The 13954-nt window shown below is 39.5% G+C and overlaps 1 pseudogene; it reads right to left on the reverse strand.

Moving 5' to 3' along the window:
- Positions 1–2246: 2246 nt before the first annotated feature.
- LOC102467961 (ER membrane protein complex subunit 4 pseudogene) lies at positions 2247–2798 on the reverse strand (annotated as a pseudogene).
- Between the last annotated feature and the right edge of the window lie 11156 nt (positions 2799–13954).

The raw sequence follows: 13954 nt of genomic DNA on the forward strand, positions 1-13954 counted from the left end.
CGACAAAAAAGCAATTATAGCAAGGAAGGAAAGAAAAGGTTCCTTTTTAATTCCTAGAAACCATTCATTGCCCCCAAGACCTTCTAGCAGGGCTGCCTGAGTCTCCGCCGAGCCCTTGACCTCTTTTACCACTCCAGCTGTATGAGAAACTGGTTTTACTAAAAAGCCAATCAAGGAGAGAAACTCGTACAAAACAAGCTTAAAGAGACACGCTGCCACCACGAACAGTGTTTAATCTTCCCTTTAGACCAAGCTCCAGGCCCACATACAGTGACCTAGACTGTGTTCTTGGATTTGGCCCATCTAGCGTGGTGCTCAGCCCCTTTGCAGGCGGAGTAAGAGCGCTGGAGGAAGTGAGATTCGAGCTCCCCCATGTGGCAGAAGCCTTCCATTACCCATGAGGGGTAAAAGGGCTTTTGCAGACTAGCCTAGATTTCTCAGGTCGTGTGCAATCCACATATCTCCTTCAGAAATAAAAGTTTATTATGGCATTTTCGGAAATAACATTTCAAGATAAGAGTTCTTGTCCTGTAACGTTGAATACCGTAGTGACTGTAGCAGTTAGCCCAGATTTTCTCAAGAATAGTGTGATCTGCTTCTGTTTGTTTCTGTCAACCTCCTCTGTGCCGCTTATGTGAACCAATTTTTTGAGCACGTTTTTATTTTCAGAACTGTGTTACAAATAAATTAGCATTTGATTTTCCAAATGTGCTATGACCAAGGAGAAAAATAACTCTAGAGTGTATCATTCATTCTAACAAACCCCTTAAAGTAGGGCACTCCATCCTATAAATAAGAACAAAAATCCTTATAGGGTTTAATACATATTCCTCACCCCAAGCCCCTTAAGAACACAGAACACAGAACTCCTTAGCCACAGCCTGCAGTATTCCCTCCATCTCTGATTAGGAACTCCTTCCAGATTCAGAACAAGCCTTGAGTTTGGCAACCCCTCCTGCTACAGCAGCATATTTTCTTGCTCCCAGAAAGTACTTTCTCTTTAAAAAAATAAAAAATAAAAAAACATTAAAAGGCAAATCACAAATGGAGTAAATACTGCATTTATATGTAGTAAAGTACTTACATAAACCAGAGAAGGACGACTACCTTGTGGATAAAAGGGTATAAAGATTCTCTATGTTGCTCTGTAAAAAACACACATTTTTTTTATGTGTTCTTTTAGTCTGGTTTATTTTTTTCATCATGGATACTCTGAATCCATCATTAGTTTCTTCCACAAGTGTCTCCAACTGAATTTTAATGTACTAGCTTATGTTAAATAGAAGTGACATTTTAAAATAGATTTGAGGAGAAATTGTGTAGTTTTTAAAAGCATTATTCTCAACCATTTCATTTATTGAAAGATGCTGCTATCGGGACCAGCGGTTAGCATAATGGCTATGTCGTTGGACTCCCATGTAGTCGACCACAGTTTGAGCCCTGGACCTGGTGGCTTAAACTCATGCCAGACACACATGCATGCGTGCCTAAGATCCCGAGAGAATGGAGGAGAAGGAATTGTGGCATGGCCATCCCCTCTGGGGGGTGATTTCTCGCTTTCTGTCTCTCTGTCTCTCTCTGTCTGTCTGGCGAGCGCACGCGCCCTATAGCAAAAACCTCTCCAAAAAAAAAAAGAAAGAAAGGAAGAAAGATGCTGCTATGGTTTTTGATTTAGCAGCAACTATTCTTTTGTTTACATAGTTATGGTTTATTTATTGTTTTGCTCTGTACTGGAAACTTTAAGATTTCTACATTATTTTCCTTTTTTTTTTTGGAGAGGTTTTTGCTATAGGGCGCGTGCGCTCGCCAGACAGACAGAGAGAGACAGAGAGACAGAAAGCGAGAAATCATCCCCCAGGGGGGATGGTCACACTGCAATCCCTTCTCCTCCATTCTCCTCTGGGGATCTTGGGCACGCACACGCACCCGGTGTGAGTTTTAAGCCACCAGGCCTGGGACGCAAACCGCGATCGACTACGTGGGAGTCCAGCGACATAGTCATTATGCTAACTGCTGGTTCCCATGATTTCTACATTATTTTCAATCAGAGGTTGTGATACAGGTTTTTTGTGTTTGTAGTAATATCCACATTATCCTTGCCTACAAGGATACTCCGTCTACCACGGAGAAAAGAGAGCTTTTTGGTTCTTTACATTATGTGTTACACTTTAAGAGTATGCTGAGGAGCCACTGTGCATAGAGGATATAAATGAGGCCTGAATGCATGGGTATTAGATGCCCCGGGTTCACAAAAGCAGTCCTCCACCACTGAACTCCATCCTCTTAGGGGGCTCAGGGAAGGCTAACCAATCTGATGCACATGTTGGCAACAGTCCCATGGACTGATGCTTGTAAACAGCCAATGCCAAACCCGTCAGGTTCCCAATGAGATAGACCAAACCCTGAAGAAGATTCTGGCTTGAACTTTCTAGCATCTTGAAAGTTGCTGAAATGGCCAGAAGGGCCTGACTGGGTCGCCAAGCCATCATACACACCATCATAGTAGGGAAGATGGAGATAGTATTGCCCACCATGTACACGATGAAGAGGTTCATGGGAACCTGTCTGAGGGGGCCCGAGGCAATGTCCCAGCAGCGCTTCTCCACCACGATCTGATCTGTCTTTTGCATGCTGGTATCAGGCACTTGCTTGTCCAAGTAACCGACTGGGTACAGTGAGTATCCCTGGCCACTACCCCGGTCACTCTGGCCCCTGCTGCCTCCTCCAGGCCCACTCTGCTCAATGGCCCACTTAAAGCACCAGCCTCGGTTGGCCACCAGGCCTCCCTGGGCCGTCATGGCAAATGCTGCTTCCACAAAGCTTCTCACTCTGAAGTGTAAACCCTACTTGAGTTCTTGACTTCTCTGTCTCCCCCCAAAAAAAAAATAAAAATTTTAAAGAATTATTTATTTAATTTTTTTAAGAGAGAGATTTTTGCCATAGGGCATGTGTGCTCATCAGAGAAACGGGGGAAACAGAGATAGAAAGCGAGAAATCATCTGTTGGGGGTATGGCCACACCACAATTCTTTCTTCTCCATTCTCCTCTCAGTATCTTGGGCATGCACACACACACACCTGGCTTGAGTTTTAAGCCACCAGGTCCAGGACTCAAACCACAGTCATAGGAGTCCAGCAACGAAACCATTACACCATCTGCTGGTCTCTTTATTATTATTATTTTTAAATTTGACCAGAGAGAGACCAACAGAGAGAGAGAGGAAAAGTGAGAAAGCAAGTCACCATGTCAAGAATGTAAACCATGGTGGGCCACGTGGGAGGCCAGTGCCTTAACTATTACATCATCTGCCAGCCCCAGAAATTTTTAAAATATAAATTAAAACAATATAACATCTTTTCCCTATTATGTTAAGAAAAGTTCTAAAATGTTAGAATGCTGTATGTTTGCAGAGTGAAAGAGACATGAGACAATTTTTTAAAAAAAACAACTTGTAAAAATAGCAATAAGAGTCTTAAAAATATTCCAACTCTTTGACTTTTAGAATAGATGATAAGAACATAGAAAAAAAAAGAACATAGTACAAAATAAGGGGAACACTTCATGCACGAAGATGTCTCAAAACATTACGGTTAGAAGGAACTAGAATAATCAATATTAAGGAATTGATCACTATCATGTTTCTCTTAGCCTAATGGCTCTTTTTTCCAGATCCACATTAAAATCACTTGAGTTTTATTTTCACAATAATGATGCCCAATACTCATGACAGAACAACTAAATCAAATAGGTCTAGGGTGGGACCTGAATATGTATATTTTTAAAAACTTGCCAAATGTTTCTCATGCGTCACTAGGGTTGAGAATCACTACACTAATAAAACTATGATGGATTATTATACAGTAAAATATTACACAACCAATAAAATAGTTTCATAATTTCCAAAAATATGTATTTTGGAACAGTTCTAAACCCACCAAAAAGTTGCAATTTTGGCACAAAGAATTCCCATATACCCATTATCCGGAGACCCCATTCAAGTTTGGCCAGGTGTCCCAGAAATATACTTTTCAGCGGAGGATCCAACTTAAGATACCGCACAGTTCCTGGTTGTGACTATGACTTATAGCCAAAGAATACAGAGCAAAGTCAGTAAACGGAAAAGACACAACAGAGAAACTCCAGAGAAAAACCACCATTGCTGGAGGGATTCATATCATGTGATTAAGACAGTACAAAGTTTCTAAAACTGTAGTCATGTTTTCTCCACTTTGTAATCAGTAAATATTTCACAAAAAGATCATTTATACCTATGTTGTCTTATTTCATTTCCTCCTTCTGTAACAAAATATCACAGACTGAGTAATTTCTAAAAAAAAAAAAAAAAAAAAAAGTTATTCCTTGCAGCTCTGAAGGCCGGAAGTCCAAGGGCATGATGCTGGCACTTGGTGAGAGCTGGTGGAAGGGCAGCAAGAGTCTGGGCGAGAAGTTGTGTGAGACAGAGAGCAAGAGAAAGCAGAACTAGCTTTTTATTTGGAGCCCGTTCCCTTGATAACTAACCCATGTCCAAAATAATGACATTAATCTTCTTAAAGTTCCCACCTTTCAATACTTCTAAAAGGTCCCACTTCTTTTTTTTTTTTTAATAGAGAAAAGTTTGCCATAGGGTGTGTGCACTTGCTAGAGAGACAGAGACAGAGAGAAAGTGAGAAATCACTCCCTGAGAGGATGGCCATGCTGCAATCCCTTCTCCTCCATTCTTCTCTCAGGATTTTGGGCACACTCACAAACGCGCCCAGCATGAGTTGAAGCCACTGGCTTTATGACTCAAACCACAGTCAACTACATGGGAGTCCAGAGACATAACCATTACACCATCTGCTGGTCCTGGTCCCACTTTTATTTTATTTTATTTATTTATTTATTTATTTATTTATTTGGGAGAGGTTTTTGCTATAGGGCGCGTGCACTCGCCAGACAGACAGAGAGAGACAGAGAGACAGAAAGCGAGAAATCACCCCCCCAGGGGGGATGGCCACACCGTAATCCCTTCTCCTCCGTTTCCTCTTGGGATCTTGGGCACGCACGTACACACGCCTGGCGTGAGAGCCAAGCCACCGGGTCTGGGACGCGAACCGCAGTCGACTACGTGGGAGTCCAGCGACATAGCCATTATGCTAACTGCTGGTCCCGTTATTTTATTTTATTTTTTTAGAGAGAGATTTTTGCTATAGGGAGCAGCGTGCTCACCAGAGAGACAGCAAGAGACAGAGAGGCAGAAAGGATTTGGGGCAGGCATGTACATGAGCTCAGCGTGTTTTAAGCTGTCAGGCCCAGGACTCGAACCATGATCAACTACATGGGAGTCCAGTGACGTAACCATCCACTGATTCCTTCACTTCTTAATACTATCGCAATGGCAATTAAATTTTGAAGGAAACAAACTATAGGATATGTAAAATGTCATTCTTTTATTATTACTTTATTTAATTTCATTTATTTATTTTTATTTGACCAGAGAGGGACAGAGTGAGTGAAAGAGAGAAAATGAGAAAGCAAGCTGCCAGGGTCAGGACTCAAACCACAGTCAGTCATGTAGGAATCCAGTGTCCTTAATCACCATGCCACCTGCTGGACCCATAAAATGTCATTCTTCACTCCACTTTGACCTATTCCTTTGGGCATCCATTAGTGTTAATTATTACCATGATTGTGGACAAATGGACATTTTTCTGATATCAGCTCTTCTACATCATTAGTTGGCTTTCTGCTTCATCTTCCTGTTTATTTATTCACTTATCTCTTTTATTAATGTGGAATCACACATTCATATTTTTAGTGGGTCATACTCTGTTAACTATCATTTTTATCTTGAATGTTTAAAGTATTAAATCTGGCCAATGAAAGCCTCTGTGAATTGGTTTCTGAGAACTTTAATTCCCCCATTATGGTGTGAGGATTTCTTTGCTTTCTATCCCAAAAGGATATTTAGGTTCATCTTGTAACTTCTCTGCTTAAGCCCTGGAATCAACTGCTTCTCCAAGAAGCTTCAATTCCTTTCATTTACAAGTGATACTCAGGGGGCCAGCAAGTGGTATAGTGGTTAAGGGTACTGGATCCCTACATGACCAACCATGGTTCCAGTCCCAGATCTAGTGGCTTGCTTTCTCACTTTCTCTCTCTCTTTTTCACCCTCTCCCTCTCTGGTAAAATTTAAAAAAAAGGAATAAAAAAATAAATGAAGTTAAATAAAATAATTAAAAAAAAAAAAAGAGTGATACTCAGAAGTCAGGATTGGGGGTTATCCCCATATTCTAGTAATTAAGAGAACCAGAGCCCACATGGCAGACCAGCGTGTAAATCCTAGCCCCAGCTTGCAAAACAAGTTGTGCACATGTGAGTGTGCCCCAAATCCTAATGGGAGGGAGGAACGGAGAAGGAATTGTCAAAGACCACGCTCCACTAGGGTTGCTTTCTCTCTCTCTCTCTCTCTCTGTCTCTCAGTCTCACTCCAGCAAATACATGTATGTGCCTTCTGATGATTGGGAAAAAAAATGTCAATGGGCCAGTAGATAGGGTGGAGATTAAGGCACTGGATCCCATACAGTCAACTGCGCAGTTTGAGACTTGGACCCAGTGGCTTAAAAATCATGCTGGGTTCATGTGTGTGCATGCACAGAATCCCGAGAGAAGACTGAAGAAAGGATTGCAGTGTGGCCATCCCCCATGGAGAGCGACCTCTCACTTTCCCTCACTCTCTTTCTCTCTGTGTCTCTCTCTCCAGTGAGTGCACACACCCTAAAGCAAAACTAAAAAAAAAAAAAAATGTCAAAATCTGGATTCTAGGTGTGCTTGTTATAATGGGGTATGAATGCTCCCAGGTCTTTCTGTGGGCAGCATTAAGTAATCTAGGCACGTGTACACACATCAAACCTCTACATACTTAAATAAATGCATACATAGAAAACTGCGAGGCTCACACTTACACCACAAATTCCAATCCAACAGCACAGAGTTCTTTCCGGTTTTCTTTTTTTCTATAATTTTACTCAACTCGACGATGAAAATCCTGATTCCCATTTTATACATATATTTTTGTTTCTTTTTAAAAGAATTTTATCTTTTAAAGCAAAACTATATTTATTTTTTTTTTTTTAATTTGCTAAAGGGCATGTCTGCTCACCAGAGAAAGAGAAAGTGAGAGCAAGCCACCAGGTCCAGGACTTGAACCACAGTCAGTCATGTGGGGAGTCCAGGCCTTAACCACTAGGTCACTTGTTGACCCCTATTATAGATTTTTAAAGTTTATTTATTTCCTCCAGGAGTGAAAGAGACAGAGAGACAGTGTGTGTGCCCCCACAAGTGTCTTAATGCCAAGGTCCACCAGTTCCTTCAGTCAGCTCCAGATCATAGGCACGTGGGTGCCCAGCATACTCCAGGAGGTCTCTGGAGGCAATCCCAGAACCTTTCCATGTGGGTCAGCCCTGGCAGGTACCATATTTTACCACTGTGCCCCTGTCCAGCCCCCATAATGTGGTTAAGTTTTGTATGTGTATTTATCCACAAAATGATTGCCACCATCAAGATAATTAATAAATCATTCATTTCTAACATCTTCTTTGTGTCCTTTTGTAAACACTCCTTCTTGCCTTTCTCCACAATAAGCCCTGATGTTTCTAGGCAACCACAGATCTGCTTTCTGTCACCATAGATTAGTTCACATTTTCTAGCATTTTATATAAATAGAATGAACAGTATACTTGGCTTTTTTCACTCAGCATAATTGAGATTCATCCATTCTGTTACACAGATCAATAGTTCATTCCTTTTTTTTTTTGGAGAGGTTTTCACTATAGGGCACGTGTGCTCGCCAGACAGACAGAGAGAGACAGAGAGACAGAGAGACAGAAAGCGAGAAATCACCCCCCAGGGGGGATGGTCACGCCGCAATCCCTTCTCCTCCATTCTCCTCTCGGGATCTTGGGCACACATACACACACGCCCGGCATGAGTTTTAAGCCACCGGGTCCGGGATGCGAACCACGGTCGACCACTTGGGAGTCCAGCGACAGCCATTATGCTAACTGCTGGTTCCCAATAGTTCATTCCTTTTTGCTGTTAAAAAATATTCCATTGTGGGGCCAGCAGGTTGTGTGAGGTTTAAAGTGCTGGACTCTCACATGGCGGATCACTGTTCAAGTCCTGGAACTGGCTGCTTTAAAGTCACATCAGGTGTGTGTACACGCATGTCAAAAATCCCAAGAGGAGAATGGACTGTGGCATGGCCATTCTCCACTGGGGAGTGGTGATTTCTCACTTTCCCTCTCTCTGTCTCTCTCTGGCAAGCACATGTGCCCTGTGGCAAAAACCTAAAAAAAAAAAAAAATCTATTGTATGGCTTTGTCACACTGAGTGGTTCCAGTCAATCACTGAAGGACATTTGAGTTTCTAGCTTTCACCTGTTACAGATAAAGTTGCTATGAACATTTGTGCGCAAATCATGTGAAAAATTACTTTCTTTCTGTCTTGAGTCAATGCTTAGGGAAGGCTAGATTGTATGGTTGGTGTATGCTAAAATTTTTGAGAAACCAACAAATGTCTTTCAAATACACTGTATCATTTTACATGAACAATATGAGAGTTTAAATGAATCCACATCTATACCTATACTTTGTAAGTTTATAGGGCTTTATCATTTTAGTCATTCTCGTGGGTATAATTTTAATTTGTGGGTGGTTTTAACTTGCATTTCCCTAATTAATAAGACTGTGAGGGACCAGCAGTTGGCGTAATGGCTATGTTGCTGGATTCCCATGTAGTCGACCGTGGTTCAAGGCTCCAGACCTGGTGGCTTAAACTCACGCCAGGCGCATGTGCATGTGTGCCCAAGATCCCGAGAGGAGAATGCAGGAGAAGGAGTTGCACCGTGGCCATCCTCCGGGGCTGGGGGTAATCTCTCGCTTTCGGTCTCTCTGTCTCTCTCTGTCTTTCTGGCAAGCGCATATGCCCTGTAGCAAAAACCTCTCCAAAAAAAAAACTATAGAGCATCTTTCCACATACTTATATACCACTCGTATATCAACTATAATATATTTTGCCTATTTTTTTTTTTTTGGAGAGATTTTCACTGTAGGGCGCGTGCGCTCACCAGACAGACAGAGAGAGACATACAGACAGAAAGCGAGAAATCACCCCCCAGCGGGGATGGTCACGCCGCAATCCCTTCTCCTCCATTCTCCTCTCGGGATCTTGGGCACGCACGCACACGCGCCCGGCGTGAGTTTTAAGCCACCGAGTCCGGGACGTGAACCGCGGTCGACTACGTGGGAGTCCAGCGACATAGCCATTACGCTAACTGCTGGTTCCCTATAGACCTTTTTTTAGGCTTTCTTATTCTTTATTTGGAACACTTTTTGTATACTGTAATTCTTGGTCAGAAAATATTATTTTAAATATTTCCTCCCAGTCTTTGGCTTGCTTTTCTACTTTCTTACTCTTACTTTTGTACTCCTCTGAAGTACAAAATATTTCCATTTTAATAAAGACTGAATTAGAGATTTATTTTATAATTTGGGATTTTTTTTGAAAGACTTATTTTATTTGTTATTATTATTATTTTTTTTTAATTTGACCAGAGAGAAACCAAGAGAAAGGGAAAGGGAAAGTGAAAGTAAGCTTCCAGGTCTGGATATGGGCCATGGTTGGCCATGTGGGAATACAACACCTTTATCACCACACCACCTGCCAGCCCCTATATATTTTTGCTTTTGATGCTACATTTTGAAAACTTAGCCCAAACTAAAGATCACTAGAATTTTCTCCTATATTTTCTTCTAGAAGTTTTATAGTTATGTTTATGGATATGATCTATTTCCAATTTATTTTCATATACAAGGGCTGAGTTTTTTGTTTTCAATGGAGATTTTTTTTTTAATCTGGCTATACAATTTTTCAAAAGAGCTATCACTTTTTCTGCTTGGTACCTTTGTCAAAAAACAGTTGACCATGAGAGCCAGCAGGTGGCTTAGTGGCTAAGACTCTGGGAAAAAAAGTTGACCATAACTATTTATGGTTTTATTTTTGAATGCTCTACTCCATTTCATTGGTTATTTTTCCACCATTCCATAATACCACACTCCCTTGATTACTATATCTTTAAAATAAATCTTAAAATAAGGTACTGAAGTCAGATCCCAACCTTTCTTCTTTAATAAATTTGTTCAGTTATTCAGATCTTTGTATTTCCATATAAATTTGAAAATCAGATTGTCAGTTGCTAAAAACAAAAAACAAATGAGAAATAAAACAACCCATCAAGATTCCATTTGGGGTTGCAATTTAGGGAGACTTGGTATTTTAACAATACTTTGTTTTTTAATTCATAAAAATGGTATATTTCTCCACTTAGTTAAGTAGAGAATTTAATTTCTCTCAGTAATTTTATAATTTTCCTTTAATTTCTTTAATTTTCTCAGTAATTTTATAATTTTCAATGTATAAGACATGCACATCTTTTGCTAAATTAATCACTAATTGGGGCCAGCAGGTAACATAGTGGTTGAGGCACTGAACTTCCATATGGCCAACCATGTGGAAGTTTAAATCCTAGACCAGATGACTTGAAACTCATGCCAAGCACATGTGCATGCATGCCTAGGATCCTGAAAGGAGAATGGAGGAGAAGGAATTGCTGTGTGGCCATCCGCCACCCCAGGGGAGGGGGTGATTTCTTGCTTTCTATCTCTCTGTCTCTCTCCACCCCTTCAGCAAGCATACATGCCCTATAACAAAAATCTCTCAAAACAATTTGTCACTAATTATTTCAAATGGTTGAATACTATTATAAATGGTACTTTTAAATTTCAGTGTCTGGTTATTTATTATTGGTATACAGAAAATAAATTATTTTATCATGTATTACTGGGTATAGATCTTGCTAAACTCACATATTAGTTCATAAAGCTTTAAAAATATATTTTGTAGGATCATCTACATAGAAGATAATTTCTTCTGTGTATATAAATAATTTCACTTCTTTCTTTTTCTTGACTTATTGCACTGGTTAGGATCTCTACTATGATACTGAATTTAAGTAGTAAGAATAGATATAGTTCTGATCTTAGAGGAAAAGTATGGTATCTTTTATTATTAAGTATGATGTTAGCTGCAGGGTTTTTTAAAAAAAGCCTCTTAGAATGAATAAATTCACTCTGTTCATAGTTAGCTGAGTTTGTTTTTAAACATAAATGGGTAATGGATTTTGCCAAATGCTTTTTCTGTGTCAAATGAAATGATCTATGGTTTGTCGATTGCTGTGTTGGTTTTTGTCTGTTGATAAGTAACAATAATTTCTTTGAAACCACTCAACCAAATTTGCATTCAATATTATAGAAAGTCTTTAAAATACAAATTCAATTTCTTTAATAGGTATAGAACTATTCTGTTTAGCTATTTCTTATTGAATGAGTTTGGATAGTTTAGATTATCAAAATAATTTGTCCATTTCACCTAAGTTGTATCTATTGGCATACAGTTATTCACAATACTCCTTTATCATTCTTTCATATCTGTAGAACCTATAGTGATGTCACCTCTCACATTCATCCTTTTGGTAATTTGTGTCTTCTCTATTTTTCTTCTATCAGTTTGGCTAGACGCTTATTTATTTTATCAATTTTCTCTTACAACCAACTTTGTGTTCCATTGATTTTTTTTTCTCTATTGTTTGCCTATTTTTTATTTCACTAATGTCTTATTATCTCCTTTCTCCTGCTTATTTTGTGCATACGGTACTCTCATTTTACTAGTTTTGGAAGTTTCTCGACCATGTGGATATCCTGCAGAAGTTGAGTTCTTTATCAGAGAGCTGGCCAAGGGATCAAAAAAGCTGAAGGATTAAGAACTGCAGGCACAGCCACTGACTGAGGACAATGAGGTGACTTAGCAGATAAGAGATAATGTATATGAAGCCTATCTATGGTGGCATGCACTGCTAAGATACTGCCCTTTGCTGGCGAGGACCACATACAAGGCCTAGGTATGATTCCTGGTCCAATCTAACAGTCAGATGCAATACCATACAACTGTCATCCCAGCAACCTAGGAGATTGAAGCAGGAGGTAGGAGGATCTCGAGCTCAATGCTGCCCTAAGTAATATAGCAAGAACTTGGCTACAAAAAATTTTAAAAGCCAGGCATGGCAGTCCCAACTGGGAGACTGAGGCAGGAAAATTGAAACAGCAAGATCATGACTAAAAGAGAAAGAGAAAAAAAGATAATTTGCATGAGCAACAAAATGCTTTTTTTCCCTCCTGCCATTCAAATATCAACCAAGAATCTCTCTTGTGGTCCATCCTAACAGAAAACATACAAGAAAGGAAATTATGGAAAACATAGCTCTAGCTATTCAAGTCAACCCATTAAGAAACCATCATAAGGCTTACCTTTAGCATAGTTGATAACAAACTGAACTGCAATGCTGGAAGCCACATATTCAACCATGGATTGGAACCCAAGGTTGGTTTGAAAATATGTCTGAGCATGTGTGCACATGAGCCAGATGGCTAGGGAAAGGGGATCACAGCATGATGACACCCTATTAAGAGTGTCTCTCTTTCTCTCTCTTTCCTCAGTCTTTCTCTGTATATTAAAAGTGAATTCCTTGTTGGCCACATACAGTTAGGTCTTGCCTTTTTTGAAATTTAATCTATCTCTGCATTTTTCTGGGAGGTGGGACATGTATATTTAATGTGATTATTAATATAGTTGTCATTAGATCTACCATCTTGTTTGTTTTCTAATGGTCCCGTCTACTCTTAGTCCCACTTAGTGTCTTTCTTCCTCTTTTTTGGATTAATTAATTATGATTTTTATTTTTTTGAAGAGAGATTTTTGCTAGAGGGTATGTGTGCTCGCTGGAAAGATAGAGAGGGACAGAGAGACAGAAAGCAAGAAACCAACCCCCAAGAAGGATGGCCACACCACAATCACTGCTCCTCCACTCTCCTCTCAGGATCGTGGGCACACACACAGTTGACTATGTGGAGTGTCTAACAATGTAACCATTACACCATCTGCTGGCTCCCAGTTATGATTTTACTTTTTATCTTTTGTTGTCTTACTACCCATAATTCTTCATACCATCTTTGTAGTGGTTGCTTGAGGGTCTATATTATATATCTTTAATATATCACAGTCTACCTTTAAGTAATATTATACAACTTTATACATAATATTAAAACTCTACAACAGTGCAACTATGTACTTCCGTCTCCCCTTCATCCTGGTCTTTGTGTTGTAGCAGTCATTTATTTCTCCATATGTTTCAAAGTTGTTTAAATAGTTGATAATATTTTAAAGTGCTTTTTAAAATGAATAAAACATTTAGGGGCTAGCAGGTGGCATAGTGATTAAGTTGTTGGACTCCCACATGACTGATCCCGGTTCTAGTCCTAGACCTGGAGGGTTGAAAAATCACTTCAGGTGTGTGTGTTTGCACGCATGCCCAAAATCCCAGGATGAGTGAGAATGGAGGAGAAAAGATTGTGGCATGGCCATCCAGCCCGTGGGATGATTTTTCACTTTTCTTCTCTCTCTCTCTCTGTCTTCCTTCAGAAAGTGCACATACTGAATGGCATAAACTTTAAAGAAAAAAAAAAAAAGGATATTTATATTTACCTACATGTTTGCCATTTTCTCTTCATTTCTTTGTGTAGATCTGTATTTCTAGCTGGTACCGCTTTCCTTCTATTTGAGAACTTTTTAAATATTTATTTTATTCAGATCTTCTGATTAATCTTTCGATATCTGAAAAAATATTTTACATTCATTTAATTACTATTTCAGAACAGCTTTATTGAAAAATAATTAACAATCCATATAATTTGCCCTTTTAAAGCATATGTTTCAATGTTTTTAGCATATGAAGTTACTTCAAAGAGTTTGTGGAAAATGAAATTAAAATATAAGTTTATTCTGGCGCAAGAAATTTTCAAAT

Source organism: Tupaia chinensis, unplaced genomic scaffold, assembly GCF_000334495.1.
Source record: "Tupaia chinensis unplaced genomic scaffold, TupChi_1.0 Scaffold000076_1, whole genome shotgun sequence".
NCBI lineage: Eukaryota > Metazoa > Chordata > Mammalia > Scandentia > Tupaiidae > Tupaia > Tupaia belangeri.